Raw genomic sequence first — 27410 nt, 5'->3', positions numbered from 1 at the left:
AGATCTTGCACCAAAACACTTAGGGTTTGCTATGGAGGGTTTCTGGGAGCATAAAGGGGCGATGGAGGCTGTATAAGGTTGTTTAAATAGGGTACAAACCCTCAGATTAGGGTTTTGTCCACTCAGAGCCTACTCGTCGAGTCCGGGACCTGACTCGACGAGTCCATCACTTAAATCTCGCGCCTCATCCCGCTTCTACTCGGCGAGTTGGGCCTTCAACTCGCCGAGTCCCAGGCCAAAAATGCAAAATCACTGAAATAAAATACATACCAAGAACCAGGTGCTACATTATTAGATATGGTCTTCGAGAACAGATGACGAAGAAATGCGTAATCCTACGCATGGAGCCACGTTTGCGAAATTTGTGTATGAATCTGACGAAGTGGTGACATGTCATTACTTCATGACTAAAAGTTCTGACAAATCACCAATGACCACCAAGGTACATTCTATTCTTCAATCTTTTAATATTCCTTTGAGTGCATATGATTCTGAATTAATTGCTTTTGATGATACTATTGCTTATTTCGATGCTTTGGTTATCTCTGCTAGCAACGAGGCTAAGAAATCAACTTCTTAGTTGATAGAAGTACAAAAGCAGTTAGATGCCAAGAAAATAAGAATTGAGTGTTTAGAATTGAAGATAACAAATATCATGTGCGATAGGGATTCGTTAAGCAGTGGTGTTAAAATGTTGTTAACTCAAAGAAACATATACTGTAATTCAGCAAAGCGATTATATGCTAAATTGATTGCTTTGCATCATTCGTCTGATATTAGCAAAGAACAACATAGGAAGTTATTACCTTTTCTAGTTTTCAAAAGAGAGAAAACTGATAGCTTGGCTTATGATTGTGAGAAAACTATAGCAGAATTCGATAAAGTGCCTGATAATCGATTTGCTTATGGTATTGTTAAGATAGATGAATATTTGAATGCTGATGAACTTGTTGAAATTATGAATGATACCTTAACCAAAAATGAACAAATCAAAATTTTGAAAAGAACTGAGAATTCGAAACTTGACTCTCAATCTAATTTTGTTGATGTCGATGATAATTCTGATAGTTTTAGCGAAACCAGTGAAATTGAGGAAGAGGAAAGTGTTGATTGTTCACAGTTGTCTGTCATTAATGTCACATCTAAGTCTAAAGGAAAAGAAAAATGTAACGATTTGTTGGTTAAGATTGCCACTACCAAACCCTCAACTTCAAAAGATTTTGATTTCGAAAATGTGAGTGTCAGAGTTAGTCAAATGGATAGTAGTGATGATGAGGATGAAGAAAAAGTTTCTAACAAATATAAGCCTGAAAATCCTGTTTCAAAAGAAACAACCATTCCACGAGTTGTTGATCAAGTGTATGGAAACACTGAAAATTTCGACAAAGTTTTGTCTGAAAAAGGAGCTCATTATTTGGAAACAAATCAAGTGGTGTATCCAAATTTGAAGTGTACAGATGATGTTATCTTTCCAAATCAAGTGTTTGTCACTACTGGAAATGTTGATAACATCAAACCGGAGTTCAACAAAATGGTCGAATATGACAACAAGAAAACATCAGATGAAGGATTTTTTTTCAAATCAAAGCACTGTCGAAAATAATCTAACAAAGAATTCGTATGTTTTTCAAAGACAAAAACCACAACGAAAATGGATTGAAAAACAAGAAAATACAGAAGAACGCTTGAAACATGAAACTAAAGAAACAAATGAGAATGTGGAACTTAATTCAAAAGAATTTAAGGATCGTGTTGAAAAATTTTCGAAGGAAAAAGGAATTTCGAAAAGCAAGCAAGAAAGAAATTTTTTTGGCAAGTTGTGTCAAATGAAAAGGAATCAAAAATACCTAACAAGAAAGTGTTTAAAAATGAGTTGTCCAAACTTGAACAAACTAAGTTTTCAAAACATTCGAATAAAAAGGAAAATGCCGCTCAACCAATTTCGTCTGCTTCTCAAAATGATTCTGTGAAGTTTTCAAAAACAAAAACTTTTCCAACAAATGATAAACAACAGAATTTTCATTCAAAAAGCCAACCAAAGTTTTCAAAGCCAACAAACAATCCAAATCGATTTTCTTCAAATACAACAAGTCGGCATTTCGATAATTCTCGTCGTTTTGAAAATATTCGAATGTTTGAAAATTTGAGAACGTTAGAAAATTTGAGAATGTTCGAAAACCAGCGAATGTTACAAAATTTGAGGATGATCGAAAATCTGAAACTGTTCGAAAGTTTTCAAACAATCAAACAATTGTGCATGATAAATCCAAACCATCTGCAAAGTTTCAGCCTCAAGAACCAAATTTTTCAAATCCTTCTGGGAAGAAGAATTCGAAAGTGTCATACACAAAGGGTTCGTCAAATGTGAATAATATCGATCACTGGCTTGAAGGACAAGGGAAGATGTTTCAATCTCGTAACTATTCCCAAAATAAAATTCGCGAAGCATATGAGAAATATTTGAATAATTCTTCAAACGGCAGTTCCTTTTCCAAAGACTCAAATATTCCTGTGAAAACATGGAAACCAGTTTCAAAAGATATACCAGTTGCAAAACAAACTGAGAAAAAAAGGCGAATGTTTCTGCTCCTTTACCTAATGATGTCGTCTTGATTAAGAAGCCTGGCCTGATGAATCCTTTGTTCAGAAGTTCGCTTAATTGACTGGATAACTCCTGCATTTCGGCAGGAGCTAACCTATAGGGTGATTCAGCAATTGATGTGTCCCCCGGTGTTAGGTCGATTCGAAATTCGACCTGTCTTTCTGGGGGTATTCCCGGAAGGTCTTCGGGAAATACATCCGGATAGTCACATGTCACTGGGATATGTTTGATGTTTATTTCCTCTTTTGTTTTATCCACAACATGGGAGAGGAAGGCATAATTTTTCTTGTGCACGCATTTTTGTGCCTTGATGCACGAGATAAGACAGAGATTGGCGCCAGGTTTATCACCATAGATTATTAGGGTTTTGTGATGTGACAACCCGATATTTCAAGTCAATGTAATGTTCAAAAAGTCAAATATTATAAACTATTTTGAAATCAATAAAAATAGCATCAAAAACGAATTGTTCAAAAGTCTCAATTGGGATACATAAATTGTTAGATATCATATCAAGGTTTACAGAAATATAAAGAACACGCAAATCCGAGTTATAACGAAGAAGTTATGACTAATCAAAGATTCACGACAAAACCGGTGAAACGTTGTCGAGTGTAAAAAGTGAAATTTCAATAAAATACCTTTTTAGCCTTAGGTATCTAAATGAAAGTCATAGATTATGTTAAACCATAAACGTACATAAAAAGAACGCCCAAATCTGACTTCGTATGAGGAAGTTATGATTTTTCTAAGTTTCGGATATAGCAGTAGACAGCTAAAAACTCGAAATAGAGATCCAGCGATTTTTAGGCGAGGCAACCTAAACAAGAATTGAAGATCTCAACGATAGTAGTACAACGGTAAAAAGACAGACGAAAACGGATGTCAGGTGTAGAAGATATGATTTTTTAATGGATTTTTCTTGTCCCGGCCTACTAAAAATATAATATTAAAAACTTAAGTCAACATTAGCCGACGGATTCTAAAAGAAAGTTGTAGAGCATAATCTCACCTACGCGTTGATATAAAGAACGTCGAAATCGGAGCTCGTATGCGAGAGATATCTATTTCTGAAGTTCGGGGCACGCACACCAACCTTATCCGAAGACTCACGACGTGAGCAAGAGGCTCACGACGTGAGTCTATGACTGATGTGTGCTAGAGCTAGACGACTAGGCATCGCGTCTACGGGCCAAACTCACGACGTGAGCCATCCCATGCTCACGACGTGAGTCCCGAAAGTTCACCCTATAAATAAGATGCGAGGGTTCCAACTTCCCTTGCTCAATTCCCTCTTCTCTCTCACTTCTACTCTTCGGTTAGCACCCCGAGACGACCCCGACACCCCGGTTACGTATCCAAGTTCCGACGAAGGTCCGAAGCTCCGAGAATCTTGAGAAACTTACCACTTCCCGGTCGAAGTGCTACCCGAGTAAAGTCTCGTTTTCCTCAAATCATCATACTTTCCAGGTGAGTTCATACCCCTACATTTTCTCGTCTTTTACATGTTTTAGGGGAGGAAATACAAGTGAAACACGAGGAAAACTTATGTTAAAATACGCATCGTTACATATGGTTTCGAATAATTTACCTACGTTTTGTTCATAAATGTTAAACTACATTAATACCAACGTTACACTTTACATGCAAAGTTGATATTACATCGAGTTTTTATCACCAAATGAAACACACTTTCGAAAAACTATAATGGGTATAGTTTACGAATTATTCATAGCATCTTTAGATAAACACTGTATAAAGGAAATACTTTTTATCTACGAGAAATGTAGACTTTTCATTCCGTAAATCTTTTGATACTAAGTTTTGTGAGACATTCATCTTCAACGTACTCTCAAGTACGCATTTCAAGTCATGTATTATAAACCAAAATCTCTTGGAGGGAGAGTGTGATACTTGTGTATAGATCTATACGGGATTGACAATCCCGCAACTAAAATGTTAGCTACAGTCAGACCGGCAGGTCTGGGGTGACAAATGTCATAACACTGCAACGACTGAAGAACCTTGTTACAGGCAGTCTGGGTCTATAGCATGGTTATAAAACTCACATGGTGTATCAAAATATCTTCGATTTACGAGACTATTAAATGCATTCAGTAATTACAATATATATGTATAAATCCATTTTCACCTTTTTAGCATGAAAGATACTATTGCATTCCAGTCTATGGAACTTTTTCATACTACCACACATACGTTGAAAATATTGGATTTTCTGGAAACACGCTCAGTCATTTTTACCAAAGGACATACAAATTTTAGTACAAAAACTCTTATGAACTCACCAACTTAATTGTTGACGCTTTTTGAAAACTACTTGTATTTCTCAGGGAATCAGTAATGCAGGTAAATCATCAGCTTTTGAAGAAGGAACGCTAAGGCGTCAGTTATCAAAACATTTTAAATCATCATATTTGTAATATTCTTTTGAAACATGTATCACACGCAACAATGTAACTTTTAAAATTATATTTACGATGGTTGTGTTTACTTTCTTTACGAATATTCAACTGTTATGATACTACGTGAAGTCATCCGCCCCCGAATGTTTCCGCCATTCTGGTTTGGGGGTGTGACATGTGATTGTGGAGGTGAACGCGAACGACCTTCTCGTGGCGCATAATATCAGCATGGTGGGGGCTTAACCAATCCATGCGATTATCACGTTAAAACTCCTAATATTAACTGGCATCAAATCTATTTGAAATGAGTGGTTGTTTAATGTTAACGTGCATCCTACGTAAACGTCTTTGGTTGTTTCACTTTTCCCATTAGCCATCTCCACCGTGAAGGATTCGCTTAGCTTTTGGGGTTGTTGTTTTAGTAAGTGTTTGAATTTATTACTCACGAAACTCCGCTCAGCCCCATTATCGAATAGAATGCATGCATAAGTGTGGTTGAGGGTAAACGTACCAGTAACAACCGTCGGGTCTTGAATTGCCTCTCCTTGACCCAATGTCAGGACCTTGCCTGATCCTCCTGCTCCTTGGTTGTTGTCCTTGGGGAAATTTCTCCTAAAATGGCCAGTTCCTCCACATCCATAACAAGTATGACTGGCCCCGACGTTATTGTTTTTGTTGTTATTGTTTGGCTGTTGGTTCTGTTGGGGTTGAGATCTGCAGTACCGGGCGGTGTGCCCATTGCGGTTGCAGTTGGTACACTGCATGTCTCTGCACTCGCTATTGTGGTGGTAGCTGCATTTCTTACACTTTGGTAAGGTTCCAGAGTAAGGCTTGGTAGTTGTTTGCGCAGATGAGGCTGGAGCAGCTGGTGCTGGCACAACTTGAGTGATAGCAGCGTGGACTGCTACTGTTTGCTGCTTTTTAGAGGATCCCTGGTTCTTTCGTCCCTTTCGTTTATTGTCCCCATTTTTCTTGCTATTCCCTTCCTTCTTGGCCTCTGTTTCAACAGTTTTGGCTCCTTTCTTGTTGCCATGATCGTATAGCTTCTTAGCTAGCCTTTTCGCACTGTCATAAGTCTCAGGGTTTGCTGCTATTACTGTAAGGGTCGAAGTTTTATTGTAATATGTCGAAGTCTGTTATATTATTTTACAAGGCATTTTGTATCGATGCTTAGTGTTTTAGTCCTTGTAATTTTTTGTATGCTTTCACGTCTCCTATAAATAGGGACTTTACTTAGAGTTAGATAAGTTTTTGGAGAACCACTTGTCTACTTTCTCTTTGTAAGAACTGAAAGCATAATACGAGCTGAAACCATATTATATTTACTCTCTTTGTTCATTTAATCAATTCTTTGATACATTCTCGATTCTTGGATTCTACAATTGGTATCAGAGCAGGAATCATAATCTGCGATCTGATTTTCACTCTGATTCAAAAGGTTTTTGAATTAAATTCTGGTTTAAAAAATTTCCACACCTTTTGAAGTGAAACGTGTTCTTGATCTTCGATTGTGATTTGATTCTGCAACTGATTTGTAGAATCGAGTGTTCTACTTGATTTTTCTGTTTAAGTCAACAATTTGCTTTCAAATTCTGTTTGATTTCTCAGAAAAATTTGATCCGTACATCAATGGCAAACTTCAACTTGAACTCAATGACTTCATACTCTCATCTGCTAGGATCTTCAACTAAGATTCCTATGCTCATTCTGGAATACTATGATCAGTGGTCTGATCATATGCAAGACTACTTGAATGGACTCGATGAAGAGCTTTGATCATGTATCTCTGGGAATGTTACTCTTCCGACAAGTATTCAATCGATTGGATCTTCGTCTATTACTACAAGTGTTGGTGATCAAACTGATCGAATGAAGAAACTTGAGAAATGATGTATAAGGGAGTTACGCGGTGCATTGCCTCCAGTTGTGTATAACTATGTCAGAAGTTGTACAACTGCAAAAAGAAATCTGGAATAATCTCAAAGAAAAATTTGAAGGAAGTGAGAAGACGAAAATTAATTCAGTTAAGCACTGTTTGATTAAATTAAAATATTTTAAGCAAAAAGATGGTGAGTCAATTGAATGTTACTATGATAGGCTGAATGAGTTGATCTATAAATGTCATCGTCATGGCATTACAAGGACGACAATGGAATTCAATTTGACGTTCATCATAGGTCTACGAAAAGAATGGAGGAATGTTACTTTAATGGTGAAGACACAACAAAGTTTCGACACATCAACATTGAGTGATTTGTATAATCTGCTAAAGACTCACGAAGGCGAGGTAAATGAGATGGCTGAAGAATCGAAATTAAGCTTGGGTGGACCATTAGCTTTAGTTTCGAAAGTTTCAGAAAAGGAACAGGTTGAAGAAGAGAATTCTGATGAAGAAGGGTTTATTGTTAATTAAGATGATGAGGTTGTTGCTTTTTATTCAAATAATAAAGTAAAGAAATTTTTCAAGAAACCGTTCAATTCAAAGTCGAAAAATGTTGATGTGAAAGGAAGACTTCTGTCGAAGGCTAGAGGAGAAGAGAAGAAGAAAAGTGAGAAAAAAGAAGTAGAGAAAGAAGAGACAAAATTTGAGAAGAAGATTAAAGATGATTCAGGAATTGATTGTCATTATTCCCAAGGAGCCAATCATATGGCAAGTGATTGTCAGCTTCGTAAAAAGGATGAGATGAAAAACAAGGTGACGGGCGAAGCCTATTACGTTGAGAGGTTGGAAGAAGTAAGGGCAAAGGCGAAAGGAATGTCACTGGTGGCAAAGGGAGAGGTCGATGATGAGAATGAAGGAACTTATCAGATATGGTCTTCGAGATCAGATGACGAAGAAATGTGTAATGCTACGCATGGAGCCATGTTTGCGAAATTTGTGTATGAATCTGACGAAGTGGTGACAGGTCATTGCTTCATGACTAAAAGTTCTAACAAATCGCCAATGACCACCAAGGTACGTTCTATTCTTCAATCTTTTAATATTCCTTTGAGTGCATATGATTCTGGATTAATTGCTTTCGATGATACTGTTGCTTATTTCGATGCTTTGGTTATCTCTGGTAGCAACGAGGCTAAGAAATCAACTTCTTAATTGATAGAAGTATAGAAGCAGTTAGATGCCAAGAAAATAAGAATTGAGTGTTTAGAATTGCAGATAACAAATATCATGTGTGATAGAGATTCGGGTAAGCAGTTATGTTAAAATGTTGTTAGCTCAAAGAAACATATACTGTAATTTAGCAAAGCGATTATATGCTAAATTGACTGCTTTGCATCATTCGTCTGATATTAGCAAAGAACAACATAGGAAGTTATTACCTTTTCTAGCTTTCGAAAGAGAGAAAATTGATTGCTTGTCTTATGATTGTGAGAAAACCATAGCAGAATTCGATAAAGTGCCTGATAATCGGTTTGCTTATGGTATTGTTAAGATAGATGAATATTTGAATGCTGATGAACTTGTTGACATTATGAATGATACCTTAACAAAAAATGAACAAATCAAAATTTTGAAAAGAATTGATAATTCGAAACTTGACTCTCAATCTAATTTCGCGGATGTCGATGATAATTCTGATAGTTTAGCGAAATCAGTGAAATTGAGGAAGAGGAAAGTGTCAATTGTTCACAGTTTTCTGTCATTAATGTCACATCTAAGTCTAAAGGAAAAGAAAAATGTAACGATTTGTTGGTTAAGATTGCCACTGACAAACACTCAACTTCGAAAGATTTTGATTTCGAAAATGTGAGTGTAGAGATAGTCAAACGGATAGTAGTGATGATGAGGATGAAGAAAAAGTTTCGAACAAATCTAAGCCAGAAAAGCCTGTTTCAAAAGAAACAACCATTACACGAGTTGTTGATCAAGTGTATGGAAACACTGAAAATTTCGACAAAGTTTTGTCTGAAAAAGGAGCTCATTATTTGGAAACAAATCAAGTGGTGTATCCAAATTTTAAGTGTACAGATGATGTTATCTTTCCAAATCAAGTGTTTGTCACTACTGGAAATGTTGATAACATCAAACCGGAGTTCAACAAAATGGTCGAAGATGACAACAAGAAAACATCAGATGAAGGATTTTTTTTGAAATCAAAGCACTGTCGAAAATAATCTAACAAAGAATTCGTATGTTTTTCAAAGACAAAAACCACAACGAAAATGGATTGAAAAACAAGAAAATACAAAAGAATGTTTGAAAAAATAAACTAAAGAAACAAATGAGAATGTGAAACTTAATTCAAAAGAATTTAAGGATCGTCTTGAAAACTTTTCGAATGAAAAAGGAATTTCGAAAACACAGGCAAGAAAGAAATTTTTTTGGCAAGTTGTGTCAAATGAAAAGGAATCAAAAATACCTAACAAGAAAGTGTTTAAAAATGAGTTGTCCAAACCTGAACAAACTAAGTTTTCGAAACATTCGAATGAAAAGGAAAATCCCGCTCAACCAATTTCGTCTGCTTCTCAAAATGATTCTGTGAAGTTTTCAAAAAAAAAAACTTTTCCAACAAATGATAAACAACATAATTTTCATTCAAAAAGCCAACCAAAGTTTTCAAAGCCAACAAACAATCCAAATCGATTTTCTTCAAATACAGCAAGTCGACATTTCGATAATTCTCGTCGTTTTGAAAATATTCGAAAATTCAAAAATGTTCGAAAATTTGAAAATGTTCGAAAATTTGAGAACGTTAGAAAATTTGAGGATGATCGAAAATCTGAAACTGTTCGAAAGTTTGCAAACAATCAAACAATTGTGCATGATAAATCCAAACCATCTGCAAAGTTTCAGCCTCAAGAACTAAATTTTCCAAATCCTTCTAGGAAGAAGAATTCGAAAGTGTCATACACAAAGGGTTCGTCAAATGTGAATAATATCGATCATTGGCTTGAAGGACAAGGGAAGATGTTTCAATCTCATAGGTATTCCCAAAATCAAATTCGCGAAGCATATGAGAAATATTTGAATAATTCTTCAAACGACAGTTCCTCTTCCAAAGACTCAAATATTCCTGTGAAAACATGGAAACCAGTTTAGAAAGATAAACCAGTTGCAAAACAAACTGAGAACAAAAAGGCGAATGTCAGTGACAAATCTAAACCTTCCAAAACTTATGTTTCTGCTCCTTTACCTAATGATGTCGACTTGATTGACACTTTCAAATCAAAAGTTTGTAACTGGGTTTTAGGTTCTTCATTTCACTCGGTTTTCAAAGCTAATAACCAAGGACTCAAACAGCCTTGGGTACCTAAATTCTTTCATTAATTACAGTTTCTATGTTACGAGCAATATGATGATAAATGGTACATTGATAGTGGTTGCTCTCGTCACATGACTGGCAAGAAGGAGAATTTACGTGATTATCGAAGTTTGGAGAATGCAGGAGTAGTCAAGTTTGGAAACAATCACAAGTGTCAGGTGAAAGGATATGGTAAAGTCACAAATGGGAAGTTCACTGTTAAGAGAGTTGCATATTTCGAAGGTCTTCAACATAACTTGATAAGTGTTTCACAACTTGTTGTGGGCACTGGCAATCAAGTGGTGTTTAACGAAGCAGGCAGCATCATTTCGAATGTTGAAACTAACGAAGTTTTGCTCAAATCCAAACGACATGGTGACATGTTTACTCTTGATATCAAACCAATCATCGGCAAAACCCGTGTGTTTACTTACGAAAGCTACCTCTGATGTCAGCTGGCTATAGCATCGACGTTTATCACATTTAAACTTTCGAAATTTGAATAAGTTGTTCATTGACGATCTTGTTCGAGGTTTACCTATACTAAAGTTTGATAATGATACTTTGTGTGCAGCTTGCGAACAAGGAAAACAGCATCACAAAGGACATCCAATTGTCATAGATTCGAAAATTGTTGAACCGCTGGAACTTCTTCATGTTGACCTTTGTGGACCATCAACTGTTGAAACTCTCAACAAGAAATGGTACATTTTGGTTATAGTTGATGATTTTTCACGATTCACTTGGGTGTATTTTCTCAGGTTAAAATATGAAGTCGCTCAAACAATGATCGAATTTATCAAGAAAATTGAGATGAGTCTAAAGAAGAAAGTTCGAAAAATTAAAAGTGATAATGGGCCAGAGTTTAAAAACAATGTGCTTGATTCGTTCTTAACTGACAAAGGTATTTTGCATAGGTCACTTTGTGAAGCAACAAGAACTATGTTGACATATATGAATCTTCCTCAATATCTATGGGCAGAAGCAGTTTCGACAACATGTTTCACTCAGAATCGATCTTTCATTCATCTTCGTTTTAGTATCACTCCATATGAAATCATAAATAACTGAAAACCTAATGTCAAATTCTTTCATGATTTTGGTTACAGGTGTTTTATCATGAATCTAAAAGACAATCTTTCGAAATTTCAAGCTAAGGCTGATGAAGGAATATTTTTGGGATATTCTAATAATTCGGTTGCATACAGAGTGTTGAATAAACGAACACGAAAAGTTGAAGAGACATTTAATCTCACTTTTGATGATTACTATGTGAAACAAGTTGAAAAATGTTTCGAACAAAAACCAATTCTTAATGAATCAAATGATGACTTTGAAAGTTCTAATTCATCTGATTTTGATTAAGATTTAATTTTTGGTGTTCCAGTAAGGGCTGTTGATGCTGAAGTACATGCTACTGATAATCAAACTCCTGAATCTTCAAAACATACTGATGATTCGGCAATCACATCAGATACGACTGCTAATGGCGAAAGTATGCTAGATGCTGAAGTGGAGGGGGAGCACTTGAATATATCTTCAACTGTTGAGGGGGAGCATCCTTTCGAGGGGGAGAAGAGTAGTATGAATGATGGTTTCGAGGGGGAGCATCAAAATGATAATTATGTTCAGGGGGAGCATAATGATACTGAAACCATAAATCTTGATGAAAATGATGAATTCCAAGAACTAAATGATAATTTTTCTGTTGCATGATCCAAAAATGAAGAGATGTACGAAGATGCACCTTTGGAATTTGATCCAACATATCCACCATTGGAAAAATGGACAAGAAATCATCCGAAAGAACAAGTCATTGGAAATCCACAAGATGGAGTTTTGACTAGAGCTCAAGTTCGTGCAAAGAATGAGGTTTTGAATACTCATCAAGAATTTTGCATGTTTAATGTTTTTATCTCGAAAATTGAACCAAAAATAATTAAGATTGCAATGGAACACACAGATTGGGTTGTTGCAATGCAATCTGAATTGTCTGAGTTTGAAAGAAACAGAGTTTGGAGATTAATTCCAAAGCCAAAAGATGTTTCAATTGTCGGATTAAAATGGATTTTCAAAAATAAAACTGACAAGTATGGAAACATTATTCGAAACAAAGCCAGGCTTGTTGTAAAAGGTTATTCACAACAAGAAGGAATAGACTATGAAGAAATTTTCGCCCCTGTCGCAAGACTCGAGGCAGTTCGAATATTTTTAGCTTATGCAACTCACAAAGATTTCGATGTTTATGAAATGGATGTGAATTGTGCGTTTTTGAATGGAGAGCTGGAAGAAACTGTGTATGTGGAACAACCCCCAGGTTTTATAAATGAAGAACATCTTGATTATTGTTATATTTTAGATAAGGCAGTTTATGGGTTAAAACAAGCACCACGAGCCTGGTATGCAACTCTTACTTCTTTTTTGAAACAATCGAAATTTAAACAAGGATCAGTTGACCCCACATTATTTCGAAAGAAAGTTGGGAATATTTTTGTCTTATGCAGCTCACAAAGATTTTGATGTTTATGAAATGGATGTGAAGTGTGCGTTTTTGAATGGAGAGCTGGAAGAAACTGTGTATGTGGAACAACCCCCAGGTTTTATAAATGAAGAACATCCTGATTATTGTTATATTTTAGATAAGGCAGTTTATGGGTTAAAACAAGCACCACGAGCCTGGTATGCAACTCTTACTTCTTTTTTGAAACAATCGAAATTTAAACAAGGATCAGTTGACCCCACATTATTTCGAAAGGAAGTTGGGAATCATCTAATGCTTCTTCAAATTTATGTCGATGATATCATTTTTGTCTCTACTGACCCTGCTTTGTATGAAGAATTCGAAAATCTGATGAAAAGAAAATTTGAGATGAGTATGATGGGGAAAATCAATAATTTTCTTGGGTTGAATATTCGTCAAAACAGAGAAGGAATTTTCATCAACCAAAAAAAATATACCAAGAGTTTACTCGAAAAATTTGGATTGACGAATAGCACAAAGTTACAAGTAGCAATGGCAACTGTAACTAAGCTGACACCTTCGTCAGATAAACCTGCTGTTGACTTGACTCTTTACAGAAGCATGATAGGTTCATTACTTTATCTCACAACAAGTAGACCTGATATCATGTTTTCCGTTTGTAAGTGTGCTAGGTATCAATCGAATCCATGAGAACCACATCTCACTGCAGTCAAGAATAATTTTCGTTATCTCAAAGGAACAATTTCGTTAGGATTGTGGTATCCTTTGAAAACTGGATTCTTTATTCAAGCGTATTCGGATGCTGACTTGGGAGGTTGTAATTTGGATAGAAAAAGCACGAGTGGTGGATGTCAATTGCTTGATGGGAAGTTGGTAAGCTGGCAATCGAAAAAGCAAACATGTGTTTCGATTTCCACAACAGAAACAGAATATGTTGCTGCTGCAGCTTGTACATCACAAAGTATTTGGATTCAAAGTCAATTGCATGATTATGCAATTAATATGAAGAAAATACCGTTGTATTGTGATTCCCAAAGTGCAATTCGTATTTGTTACAATCCTGTGCAACATTCGAAAACTAAGCATATAGGTCTTCGTTATCAATTTTATTAATGATCATGTGGAAGATGACAACATTGAAGTTCATTTTGTAAAAACAACTGATCAGCTTGATGATATTTTTACAAAAGCATTTGTTCGAATTTTGACAGGATTGGGGATGATCGAAGCAAATTCTGTTCCAGGATTAAATTCGAATGAATAACAATGAAGTGTTATGCAAAAGTGTCGATTCAGAGGCAAAACTTATTCATTCAGAGGCTGACAGTATTAACCATTCAGAGGTTACTGTTCACGTTCAGCGCTTCGACATGCTTCGTTTTCGACATTTGGGAAAGACAAGTTTCGTTAGTTTGGTTATGCTTTCTTAAATTTTCGTTAATTTTGAAAGTTTCGTTAGTTTGGTAATTTTCGTTAATTTTGAAAAACTGGAAAAACCAAAAATATTTTCGTTTGTTTGTATTCTTTTCGAAAAATCAAAAATTCCAAAAAGATTTTCTTTTGTTATTCGTTTTAATTTTCGAAAAACTTAAAAACACAAAAATCCCCTGGAACTAAGTCGATCCTGAACTCGACTTAACGTTGCAAAGGTAATCCTGGTAGTTTTCTGTTCTATCTGAATCTCTTGTCTCGATCGATGGGAAAGGCATTTGATTGGCTCCTAAGTTTATTCGCATGGCAATGCGATCACTCGTATTCTGGAGTGGTCTTCGTCCTGAAGTTCTTTTCTGGAAGTCATATTTGCTTCATCAATCACGGCTTCGTGTACACGAGTCGTATATGATTAAGATTGCAAAGGCCGTCGAATAAATGTTTCTTCTCTAGCTTACATCCAAACAAGGAAAAGAAGTTAAAGCGGAACCACCCATTCTAAACTTGTAGAACCTTGATTATATACCACCCTTGCGTATACATTCCTCAGAGATGGATTAACCGTATGGGTCTTCGGATGGAACTTGACGTACTGTACGAGTGGTATTCCGGGGAAGTTTCTTCGGGAAGGATACAAAATATAAGATACCCTTCGCATGAGTATCTCGGAGTTCTGGAATGACGGTTTCGCTAGAAAGGAGACTATGGTGAAAAGGATTTTCGCACGAGACTGGCATCGGGAGGATCGAATTGACTCATGTTACATGATAATGTCAGACTACTCGAAATAAGAGGCGTTAGATTAGATTATAAAGGTGCTACAGAAACGTAATGGTGCAACTTGATAGAGTTTCAGTACTTTAGCTTATCTTACAAGACTGCTGCTGCGAACAAGGTATAATAAAAAAGCAAGTACACGCAGCACGAGAGTCCCTTGACTGATGGGATCTCGCAAAAGATACGAATCGAGTTGCACTAGTTTTTAACAGCTTATAAGTCTAATATAACGGAAACGCCCTAGGATTTCAACGTGGGTCCGGAGTAGTCTCTCCTTCAGCAGTGATCCTTAGAATCTTCCCGTCTGCGCCAGAGTTCTTTGTTATTGGACAATCCTTCTTGAGATGTCCTATCTCACCGCATAAATGACAAATCTGGCTTGCCCCAGCATCGGTGGTGGAAGTGAAGTGTCGAGTCGGATTTATGTGGACACGAGCACTTGTGTTGCTCTTCCCCCTTGGACAATTCCTTTTATAGTGCCCGGTCTCACCACAACCATAACAAGTCGGGCTGACCCCTATGTTAGTGATTTGGAAGACGGTTTGTGCCGGTGCCCTACAGACACCAATAGTGTGCTCCATTTGATTGTAATTTATGCATTGCGGATCATGGCAAACTCCTGTATGATGAAAAGTACACTTTATACACTTCGGGAGTTTTCCCTCATATGGTCTGAACGGTGTTGAAGTGGCAGGGGTTGCCACTTGTTGTTGTTGCTTGGCAACTTTTTGAGAGCGTTTGCGCTACTTGTACGCTTGACACCTTCGTTTCTTACCCTCTGCTTTGCGGCTTTGGGTGCTCGTAACAGTTATCATTTGTTGATTTCCCGGGTGGTTACAACAATTTGAACTGTCAACACCTTTTACAGCCTTGCTTTTGTTACTAGTGTGGAGGTGTGCAAGGACAGCTGTCACGGCAGCTGTTACCGCTCCTTGGAAGGTGGCAGCGTCTATATGAAGGATCGGGGTTTTGTCGTTCGGCTGATTACCTCCAGATGATGACATGATTATGCTATTTGACAAGAAAAGGAGTTTGTGAGTGATTATGGTCGGTCCTAGATGTATTCTACTCATTCATGTAAATGTAAAATTTTTGTTTTGTTTTGCTATTTTGAACTAGACTATCATTGGTGGGTGGATAACTAGATTCAACCTTTGACAAGAATTGGAAGTGATCCTTGAGCTAATTCACCATAGCTCAATAATTTGACGACGTGAGGTTTAGATAGGATTCTAACGATAGCAGAACGAAAGTATTGAACAAGGATTGGCACAGAAATTAGCCGACTGTCAATATCATTGATATTTAAGATGTAATCCGTTTAGGAAAAATGACCTTGGGGTAGGTCTTACATCATATCCGAAGTAGAAAAAGTTTGGACGGCATACTGGCCCTACTAGAAAGTACTTACAGTACAGGGTTAGTTACATAGAGAAATGCTACTTGGAGCATAGATAGGAAGACTATTCTTCCAACCAATGAAAGAAATGTAGAATATCTCCTACTGGTGATGGTTATCCCTTGGGTGAACTCTTAGTTCATCCAGCTGACGCTCCACATCAAGTAGGTGCCTTTCGTACACCCTTCGGTGTACTCGGAGCTCTATGACTTCAGCTCGAGTTTCAGCTAGCTCTTGTTGCAGGGTCTCGTGGTCTCCCCTAGATCTCTCACGAGCATCTTCCAGATGAATGGTACGGATGGTATGCATTCTCGCATTGGCGTCAACTTCCGTGATTCGATGGAGTGCTCTCCTGCCCTCTATGTCGTTTCGGGGAACTATGCGGACCATTATTGGCAAGACTCTATCTGCTGATCCTGCTCTTGGCTCCATGTTTCCAAGCTTTCCACCCACGGAGGCGTCGGGCCTTGAAAAGCCGGAAGAGGGTTAGGATTTGGAACAGGAGCCACCGGGGGTAGGTTCTCAACTTCTGGCTCGGAGTCAGAACCATCTGCAAAGCCTTCAGCCTGGTGATCATCCACAGGGATTGGGTGATCATTTTTTGGCTCTGCTTCAAACCCTCCTCCATTACCTTGGTTAGGGAAGTACAAGTCGCCGTGGGGATGTAATCCAACCATGTTATCTATGCGAGAAAAGGGGTATATGAAATAACTAAATAAAAGTACTAATTATGTAGTTATAAGGCCTTTTTAGTTTGCACATAAGTAAATTATAGTAAAACAAATTACTCCTATAGTATTTTAAGTTTATGTTTTGTTCTAAGGTTATCATTGTGGTACTGTTGGTAAGTTTTTAGACTTGTTGCAACCTCACAACCACTCTTAGGCACATGCTAGTCACACCTCAGATAATATAGTTGATCAGGCTATATCTTCCCAGATTTGACTATATGTCTCTAAGTCTACTTGTGCCGCCCAACAATCGTAATACTTTTGTTCTGTCCTAGCAACACTGATTTTAGCCTGAATGCAGGTAGGTATACTTGGTTAAATATTTTATTATTTAAATGTATAAACTCTTTGTCAGAGTATTTTTAAATCCCGCTGTGTTTATAGTTTGTATATCTTTTATGGGACGATATACTCGATTCACTATAAACAATGCTATGATACCAATCTGTCACACCCCAAAACCAGAACGGCAGAAACGTTCGGGGGTGGAGGACGTCATGTATAGTATCACAACAATGAATAGTAGTAAACAGGCAACAACATCATCCATTGCATTAATAATATAATTTAATACAAGTGTGTTCTGTGAAGTGTATAAGACACTAAAAATGTAAATCAAAATAAAAGATGAGTCTTGAACGAGCTCCATCTTCTCAAAAATCTGGCACCGGTACCTGCCTACTGGTGACGTGAGAATACAAGTTATTTTGAAAGAGTTTATCGGCTTTAAAGCTGGTGAGATCATAAGTATTTTAGTGTCATTGTTTGTATGAAAGTGTTTGTAAGTACTTGATGTATAAGTTTGTAAATGTTTGTATCTCCTAGAAAACCCTATGCTTTCTACTAAAAGTAGCCTTCTACCAAGGCATCAAATGTATGTAAGTATATCTCTTGTAAGAGTATGTATTTTCCCAATTCTGACTATCATTAACCAAAAATATAGTTTTTACATTACTGTTCATTGTGAGAAGATCACAAAGTGAATGCAATGGGTGAATAAAATAGTACTGTAGTGTTGTATTAACTAACTACTGCTGTACTAACTACCTTAAACCAATTGTTATTTAAAGTACCATGTGATATGCTTGTACCATACTACCGACTAAAACCACGACGATGAAAGACGTCGGAAAAAATGACATTTGGCACCCGTAGACTTGCAAGTCCCACTGTAGCTAGCAGCAAGGTGTAGGATAGTCAATCCAGTATAGATCTATACACAAATTCAACGCTCTCCTTCTAGGAGACTCTGGATACAAAACGAGCCATGGCAGGTGATGCCATGCCCCGTTACGTGGCTCACATAACTGTTGTAATGTACTTGTATATGTATTGTGTGTACTAGCTGTATTGTATGTTCTCTCTGTCTAGTATGTATGTATGTTCTCTTGTATAATGTATAGTATGTACTAGATGTATTGTATGTTCTCTCCGTCTAGTATGTATGTATGTTCTCTCTGTTTCTCATAATAGTATGTTCTCTTGTATAATGTATAGTATATGTGACAACCCGATATTTCGAATCAATGTAATGACCTGAAAAGTCAAGAATTGTAATCTCTTCTGATATAATGAAATTAGCATCAAAAATAAATTGTTCAAAAGTGTCTATTGGATTGCCTAAAATGATAGTTATCATGTCAAGGTTTTCAGAAATATAAAGAACACTAGAATCCGAGTTATAACGAAGAAGTTAGGACCAACCTAATATTCACAACAAAACCGTCAATACGATTAAACGTTAAACGTGAAGTTTTAATAAAATACTTTTTATCCTTAAGTATCTAAACGAAAGTCGTAGATATCGTTAAACCGTGAACATACATAAAAAGAACGCCCAAATCTGACTTCGTATGAGGAAGTTATGATTTTTCGAAGTTTCGGATATAGCAGTAGACAGCTAAAAACTCAAAATAAAGATCGAGGGATTTTTGGCCGAAACAATCTAAATGAGAATCGAAGATCTCAGCAATAGTAGCGCAACGGTAAAAAGTCTGACGAAAACGGGTATCGGATGAAGGAGTTATGGATTTATGACAGAGTTTTCGTGTCCCGGGCTGTTAAAAATAATTAATTAAAAATAAAATCAAAATTAGCCGACGAAATTTAAACGAGAGTTGTAGAGCATATTCTCACCTACGCGTGCATATATAGAACGTCGAAAACGGAGCTCGTATGCAGAAGTTACGGATTTTACAAGTTCGAGACACAAAATCCGAGGCTGTCAGGCTGGCCATGACGTGGCACAGAAGGCCACGACGTGGGGACCTGATTGATGGGGTTTCAGGCTTGGCAGCAAACGTCTCGTCCATGGAAGAGGATAGGGTTGAGGCCACGATGTGGCAACCTTATGGCCACGACGTGGGGCCCAAAAACTTGGACTACAAAAAGAGCTCAAGGGTTCCGGGTTTCATTGCTCAATTCTCTTCTCTCTCGTGCCGAAGCTCTGCGTTTTAACCCCCGAAGCCATCCCAAAGCCCCGGTCTTCGCATCCACGTTTGGAAGGAAGGTCTTACACTCTCGATAATTTCCGAGAATCCCGAGAAAATCCGCTTTCTGCTGTCGAAGTTCTGCTCGGTTTTCATCTCACCATCTTCGCTCTATCAAATAAGTTCATACCCCTATTACTACGTTTTCACAAACTTTGTAAATGCTTTTATACACTTTTAAGGGGGGGGGGGGGGGATACAAGTAAACACACGATTATCCTCGTGTGAATAACATAAATCTTTTGTTATACTTTTTGTTATAATCAATCATATGTGATTTATAACTATCATACGAAAACGTTCTCATACAACATATCACGAGAACACTCTGTCCTTTTTGGAATGAAACATGTTGTTAAGTAAATATGAAACACTTTATTTATATTTTGAGTATAAATGTTCAATAATGTTATTACAAATGTTATACTTTACATACAAAGTCGACACTACACTAGGGTTTATCATACAAACGAATCACACTTTTGGAAAAACTATAATAGGTATAGTTTACTAGATATTCATGAGATTTCACATACTATAAATACTATATCAAGGGAATACTTTCAGATACAAGAACAAATGGACTTTTCATACGTAAATCTATTTGATACTAAGTTTTGTGAGACATTCAACTTCACGTACTTTCAAGTATGCAGTTAAAGTCCTGTATTATATACCATAATCTCTTGTAGGGAGAGCGTGATTCTTGTATATAGATCTATACGGGATTGACAATCCCGCACCTAAACTGTTAGCTACAGTTAGACCGGCAAGTCTGGGGTGACAATCGTCATAACACTCCAACGCCTGAAGAACGTTGTTACGGGCAGTCTGAGTCAATAACATGGTTACAAAACTCACATTGAGTATTAAAAACACGTTGATTTATGGGTTATCAAATGCTTTAGTGATTTTATACATACATAAATCTACTACTCTAGGTATGAAAAACACTTTTGCATTTCAGTTTTGGAACTTTTAAACTACCACATATTTATGGAAAAACATTGGATTTCTAAAAGCAAACATTCAAATCAGTCGGGTCTTAGTAGAAGACTACTTTTATACTAGTAGGAAATATGGGATTTTCTAGGAGTTTTTCAAAGATCTACAAACAATTTCATTCAGAATTATACAAACATTAACATTAAATACTTATGAACTCACCAGCTTAAATGCTGATCTACTCTTTCAAATCTACTTGTATTTCTCAGGGATTCAGTAATACAGGTAACTTCAGCTTTTGGAGAAGTGGCGCTAAGGCGTCAGTTTTAAAGTCATTTTGACATAATATTGTAATTTGTTTTGAAACAAGTGTCATTCAACGATGTAACTTTTAAATTATATATATGATGGTTGGTTTACTTTCTTTACTATGTATTCAACTGTTACGATACTACATGAAGTCATCCGCCCTCGAACGATTCCGCCGTTCTGGTTTGGGGTGTGACAGATTGGTATCAGAGCATTGTTTATAGTGAACTAAGTATATCGAACCACATAAGATATACAAACTATAAATGCAAAGTGACTAAAACTCTCTGACAAAACGTTTTTACACATAAACCGCGTTTCATGTAGCTTAAATTATCTGGGTCATAAAAGCACAAATACATGCATACAACGAGTCATTTTCATAGTTAGAACTATACAAGAAGTATTAAGACAAGTTGGACACTACGACTAGGCCTCGGAATATGTAATCTGATTTGGGACGAATATAGCCTGATCAACTATATTTATCCGAGATCGGACTAATGTATGTCGAGGAATGGTCGTAGTGAGCAACAAGTCAAAACTTACCAAAATGACACTAGTATTAAACATACAAACTTAAATACTATAGGAGTATTTGGTAAATACAATATTCTAACTTACATGTTTAGATTCACATGTTTTTTTTTTAATTTCTAGACAATTCTCATACCCCTATTCTCGTACAGACACAATGGCTGGATTCTATCCACTAGGGGATCCCTACTACCCGAATCAGGGCAATGGAGGATGGATAGAGGAGGACCCCGAAGAGGATGAGGAACCTATAGAGTTGGAGGAAGGGGATGACTCTGGGACAGACTTAGAACCAGAAGTAATCAACCCACCAGTCGCTCAACCTCCCGCATTTAGGGGAAGCTTTCAGGGACCAACTCCCATTTGGGGAAGCCACATTCACCATTGGAGCCGACAATAAGGATTACGTCCTCCCTACGGTATGTGTCGGGACTTCTACGACGTCAGGGGCGGAGGTTCAGCCGACCGAGCTCTCCCAGTCATGGTGGGAACACTAGCCAACCAGTCCTATCAATCCGGGGTTCAAGCAAACCAGATTCGTGAAGTCAACATGGAAGTACAAGTTCACACTTCTGACATCCGTCGACTGGACAGGTTGCAGGAAAATGCTCAACTCCGCACCGACACATTCCAAGATCAACTGCTTGCAGCCCTCTCTGAAATAAGGGAAATGAGGGAACAACAAGCCGCTTTTGATAGGCGTCTCATGGGAGCAGAGCAATCAGACGCGGAGTCAAGCTCCAGGTGCAACCTACATCGCAAGTGGTACTTGCTCGGAGCCCAAAGATTTTGTTATAGAATAGGAACTCGGCTAAAAGTCTTACTTTTCTTTAACTTCTGTATCGGAGACCCATAGAAGGGTCGGAACTTTCTTAACTTCAAATGTAACTGAATGTATGTTTAATATATATGAAGAAATTTCCTTGCGTGTTAATTCCTTGAATACCACTCATGATTCACAAGTCTATCTATCATTATACAAACTTATATTATGAAACAAACTCTAAACCTTGGATAGGTCAGTCAAATTCATAAATTGACATAAATAACAAATTTATTAACACACAGCTTCCAATCAGCAAAGACTTATGTTCTTCATTCTATTTCTCTAGCACAACGATGCCGCCCCGTAGATCTACACGCCGCGTCAACAACACAACACCTCCACCACCACCACCCCCATCAATAGATAATGCCATCTTGATAGCTGCTGTAACAGCTGCAGTGACAGCAGCAATGGCACAAATAAGTAATAATGGGTCCCGAGAGGGGGTAAATAGCTCTATGAATGGCCAACGTCAGGGTCGTTCAGGGGATTGCACCTTCAAGGACTTCACCAATAGCAAGCCCATACCTTTTAATGGATCCGGAGGGATAATGGCTCTATCACAATGGATAGAGAAAACAGAAGCGGTTTTCGAGATCTGTGCTTGTCTGGAAGTGAGCAAGGTAAAATTTGCTGCTTGTACATTCTCCGAGAGAGCTCTGATATGGTGGAATGGCCATGTCAAGTCACTAACTCTGGTAGTGGCAAATTCTATGGGCTGGGAGAATCTAAAGCAAATGTTAGTGCAAGAGTACTGTCCAAGGGGCGAAGTACAAAAGCTAGAGCAGGAACTTTGGGGCCTTACTATGGCAGGCTCCGACATCACAACCTATACCAATAGGTTTAGTGATTTGGCAATCCTTTGCCCCAGGATGGTTGCTCTAGAGAGCAAGAAGATCGAAAGATACATATGGGGACTGTCACCCCATATTCGAGGAAGTGTACTAGCTTCCAAACCAGTCACTTTCGATAGCGCCAAACAGTTGGCACAAGCTCTCGTTGACCATGACATCTGTCAAGGATTCGCAACTGCTGTCCCGGAGCAAACCATAGGAAACAACAACAACAACATCAGTACCAACAACAACAACAACAAGAAGTGTTAGAACAAGAGGAAGAGTCAGTTTTCACAAGAACCTTCCAAGAAGCAACAAATAGTGGTCGTCCATGCCGCTACTACCCCCACTGCTGCTCCTGTTACCTCTGCACCAGCAAAACCATATGCTGGGAACCTACCGAAGTGCAGCAAATGCAATTTCCATCACAACGGAAATTGTCGGGAGATGCACTGCAACAACTGAAACAAGAAAGGGCACACTGCCCGTTTCTGTAAGGCACCGGCTCGACCAATCACCCAAGTCCCTGGAGTCGGTGTGGGCCAGGCGTGTTATGGGTATGGTGAGGCTGGACACTACAAGAGAGACTGCCCTAAGGCAAGAAATGCTGGTGGCATAGGAAGAGTGCTGGCAATAGGGCAAAACAAAGCAATAGTTGATCCCACGGTGGTTACGGGTACGTTTCTCCTCGATAACGCTTATGCGTGCATGCTCTTTGATTGTGGTGCGGAGAGGAGTTTCGTGAGTCATAAATTCAAGCACATACGATATGTATATAGGCTGCACACTAACTCTAAACGAACATTCATTTCCAATCGATCTAATGCCGATCACTATAAAGAGCTTTGATGTCATCATCGGTATGGATTGGTTAAGCCTACACCATGCCGCTATACTTTGTCACGAAAGGGTCGTTCGCCTAAATCTGCCTAACGGCGAAACTCTTGTCATTTATGGTGACAAACCTGGTACCAATTTACAAATCATCTCTTGCGTCAAAGCCCAAAAATACCTGCGTAAGGAGTACCATGCCTTCTTAGCTCACGTAGTAGATAGGGAAAAAGAAGCGAAAGACCTCAAGGATATTCCAGAAGTCTACGATTTTCCCGATATCTTCCCCGAAGATCTTCCAGGAATCCCACCAGAACGACAAGTCGAGTTCAGAATCGATTTAATCCCCGGAGCTACCCCAGTAGCTAAGTCACCGTATCGTCTAGCGCCAGCTGAGATGCAAGAATTATCTAGCCAATTAAACGAACTACTTAACAAAGGATTCATCAGATCGAGCTTCTCACCTTGGGGAGCGCCAGTCCTGTTCGTAAAGAAAAAGGATGGATCTTTCCGTATGTGCATCGATTACCGGGAACTCAACAAGCTCAGTATCAAGAAGCGATATCCCCTACCACGCATTGACGACTTGTTCGACCAACTCCAAGGAGCGAGTTATTTCTCGAAGATCGATATGAGATCCGGGTATCATCAGCTACGAGTCTTGGAAGGAGATGTTCCCAAAACAGCCTTTCGAAGTCGTTATGGTCACTACGAGTTTGTAGTGATGCCCTTTGGATTAACAAATGCACCGACGGTGTTCATGGACTTAATGAACCGAGTGTGTCGTTCATTCTTGGACAAATTTGTGATCGTGTTCATAGACGATATACTCATTTATTCAAAGAGTAAAGAGGAACATGGTCAACACCTCCGACAAATCTTGGAAACTCTAAGAAAAGAGAAACTATACGCAAAGTTCTCAAAGTGCGAATTTTGGATTCGGAAAGTAGATTTCCTAGGTCACGTGGTTAGCAAAGCGGGATACACGTGGACCCTTCCAAAATCAAGGCAATAGAGAACTGGTCAGCACCAAGAACCCCAACGGAAATCCGACAATTCTTGGGCCTTGCTGGCTATTACCGAAGATTTATTCAAAACTTCTCGAAGATTGCTAAACCACTTACCACCTTTACCCAGAAGGGGGTAACTTTCAATTGGGAAGAAAGACAAGATGCTGCATTCCATACACTGAAGCAAGCACTATGCAGCGCACCTATATTGTCCTTGCCGGAAGGAACAGAAGACTTCGTGGTCTACTGTGATGCATCTAATCAAGGTCTTGGATGTGTTCGAATGCAACGAGGAAAGGTCATCGCTTACGCCTCGAGACAACTCCAGACGCACGAGGTCAACTACACTACACACGACCTCGAACTGGGAGCAATTGTTTTCGCCTTAAAGATTTGGAGACACTATCTCTACAGCACGAAATGCACAATCTTTACCGATCACAAGAGCCTTCAACACATCCTCAATCAAAAGGAACTCAACATGAGGCAAAGACGATGGGTTGAACTGTTAAATGACTACGAATGTGAAATTTGTTATCATCCAGGAAAAGCGAATGTGGTAGCTGATGCTCTTAGTCGAAAGGAATACTCGGGCCGCCGAGTGAAATCCTTAACCATGACGGTCCATTCACACCTGTCCATACAAATCAAGGAAGCTCAGAGGGAAGCTTTGAAAATAGAGGATGAGACGAGTGAAGCCTTGAGGGGAATGGATAAGAATCTTGAACTCAAGGGCGACGGAGTTCGCTACTTCATGAATCGGATCTGGACATCGAGGTTTGGTGGATTCAGAGACGTGGTCATGAATGAGGCTCATAAGACTCGATACTCCGTGCATCCAGGTTCGGACAAGATGTATCAGGACCTCAAGAAACTGTATTGGTGGCCGAACATGAAAGTAGAGATCGCTACCTATGTGGGCAAGTGTCTGACTTGCGCCAAAGTCAAGGTAGAGTACCAAAAGCCATCAGGATTACTACAACAACCCTAAATACCCGAGTGGAAGTGGGAACGGATAACCATGGATTTCATAACCAAATTACCCAAGACAGCAGGTTGGCTAGACACCATCTGGGTAATCGTCGATAGATTAACAAAATCCGCACACTACCTACCCATAAAGGAAACCGACAAGATGGAGAAGCTAGCTCGAACATACATCCGAGAGATTGTACGACTGCATGGTGTACCAATATCCATTATCTCTGACAAAGATAGTAGGTTCACCTCGCGATTCTGGCAGTCGCTGCAAAAGTCTCTAGGAACTAGGCTGGACATAAGTACCGCTTCCACAAACCGACGGTCAAAGTGAGAGGACCATACAAACCTTGGAAGATATGCTAAGAGCTTGTGTAATCGATTTTAGTAAAGCATGGGATACCCATTTACCACTAGTCGAATTCTCATACAACAATAGCTACCACTACAGCATTAAAGTTGCTCCATTCGAAGCCCTCTATGGCCGGAAGTGCAGATCACCACTGTGCTGGGCTGAAGTGGGTGACACGCAACTAGCCAAGGGACAAGTACCCGACAGCGCTCTCACAGGCCCAGAAATCATAAAATAAACAACTGAGAAGATTGTTCAGATTCGGGAACGACTAAAGGCTTCAAGAGACAGACAAAAGAGTTATGCAGACAAAAGACGGAAGCCCTTGGAACTTCAGGTCGGGGACCGGGTGCTATTAAAGGTCTCGCCCTGGAAAGGGTTAATACGTTTCGGAAAACATGGAAACTAAACCCAAGGTATATCGGACCATTCGAGATCCTTGCAAGGATCGGTCCGGTAGCATACAAACTTCGACTACCATAGGAACTCAATAACGTACATCCTACCTTTCATATGTCAAACCTGAAGAAATGTTTGTCCGATGAGACCCTCGTCGTCCCTCTAGACGAAATCGAAATCAATAAGAGTCTCCACTTTATAGAAAACCAATTGAGGTCATGGATAGGGAAATTAAACGAACAAAACAAAGTCTCATACCGATTGTGAAGGTCCGTTAGAATGCAAAACGGGGACCTGAATACACTTGGGAGCGCGAAGATCAAATGAAACAAAAGTATCCGCATCTCTTTCCCTAATCCACAAATATTTATCCTACATTAAATTTCGGGACGAAATTCCCTATAACGGGGGGATGATGTGACAACCCGATATTTCGAATCAATGTAATGACCTGAAAAGTCAAGAATTGTAATCTCTTCTGATATAATGAAATTAGCATCAAAAATAAAATGTTCAAAAGTCTCTATTGGATTGCCTAAAATGATAGTTATCATGTCAAGGTTTTCAGAAATATAAAGAACACTAGAATCCGAGTTATAACGAAGAAGTTATGACCAACCTAAGATTCACAACAAAACCGTCAATACGATTAAACGTTAAACGCGAAGTTTTAATAAAATACTTTTTGTCCTTAAGTATCTAAACGAAAGTCGTAGATATCGTTAAACCGTGAACATACATAAAAAGAACGCCCAAATCTGACTTCGTATGAGGAAGTTATGATTTTTCGAAGTTTCGGATATAGCAGTA

This window comes from Lactuca virosa, chromosome 7, assembly GCF_052849685.1.
Source record: "Lactuca virosa cultivar CGN04683 chromosome 7, Lactuca_virosa_CGN04683_v6, whole genome shotgun sequence".
NCBI classification, from domain to species: domain Eukaryota; kingdom Viridiplantae; phylum Streptophyta; class Magnoliopsida; order Asterales; family Asteraceae; genus Lactuca; species Lactuca virosa.
The sequence above is the reverse complement of the archived record's forward strand: the minus strand, read 5'-3'. Positions refer to the sequence as shown.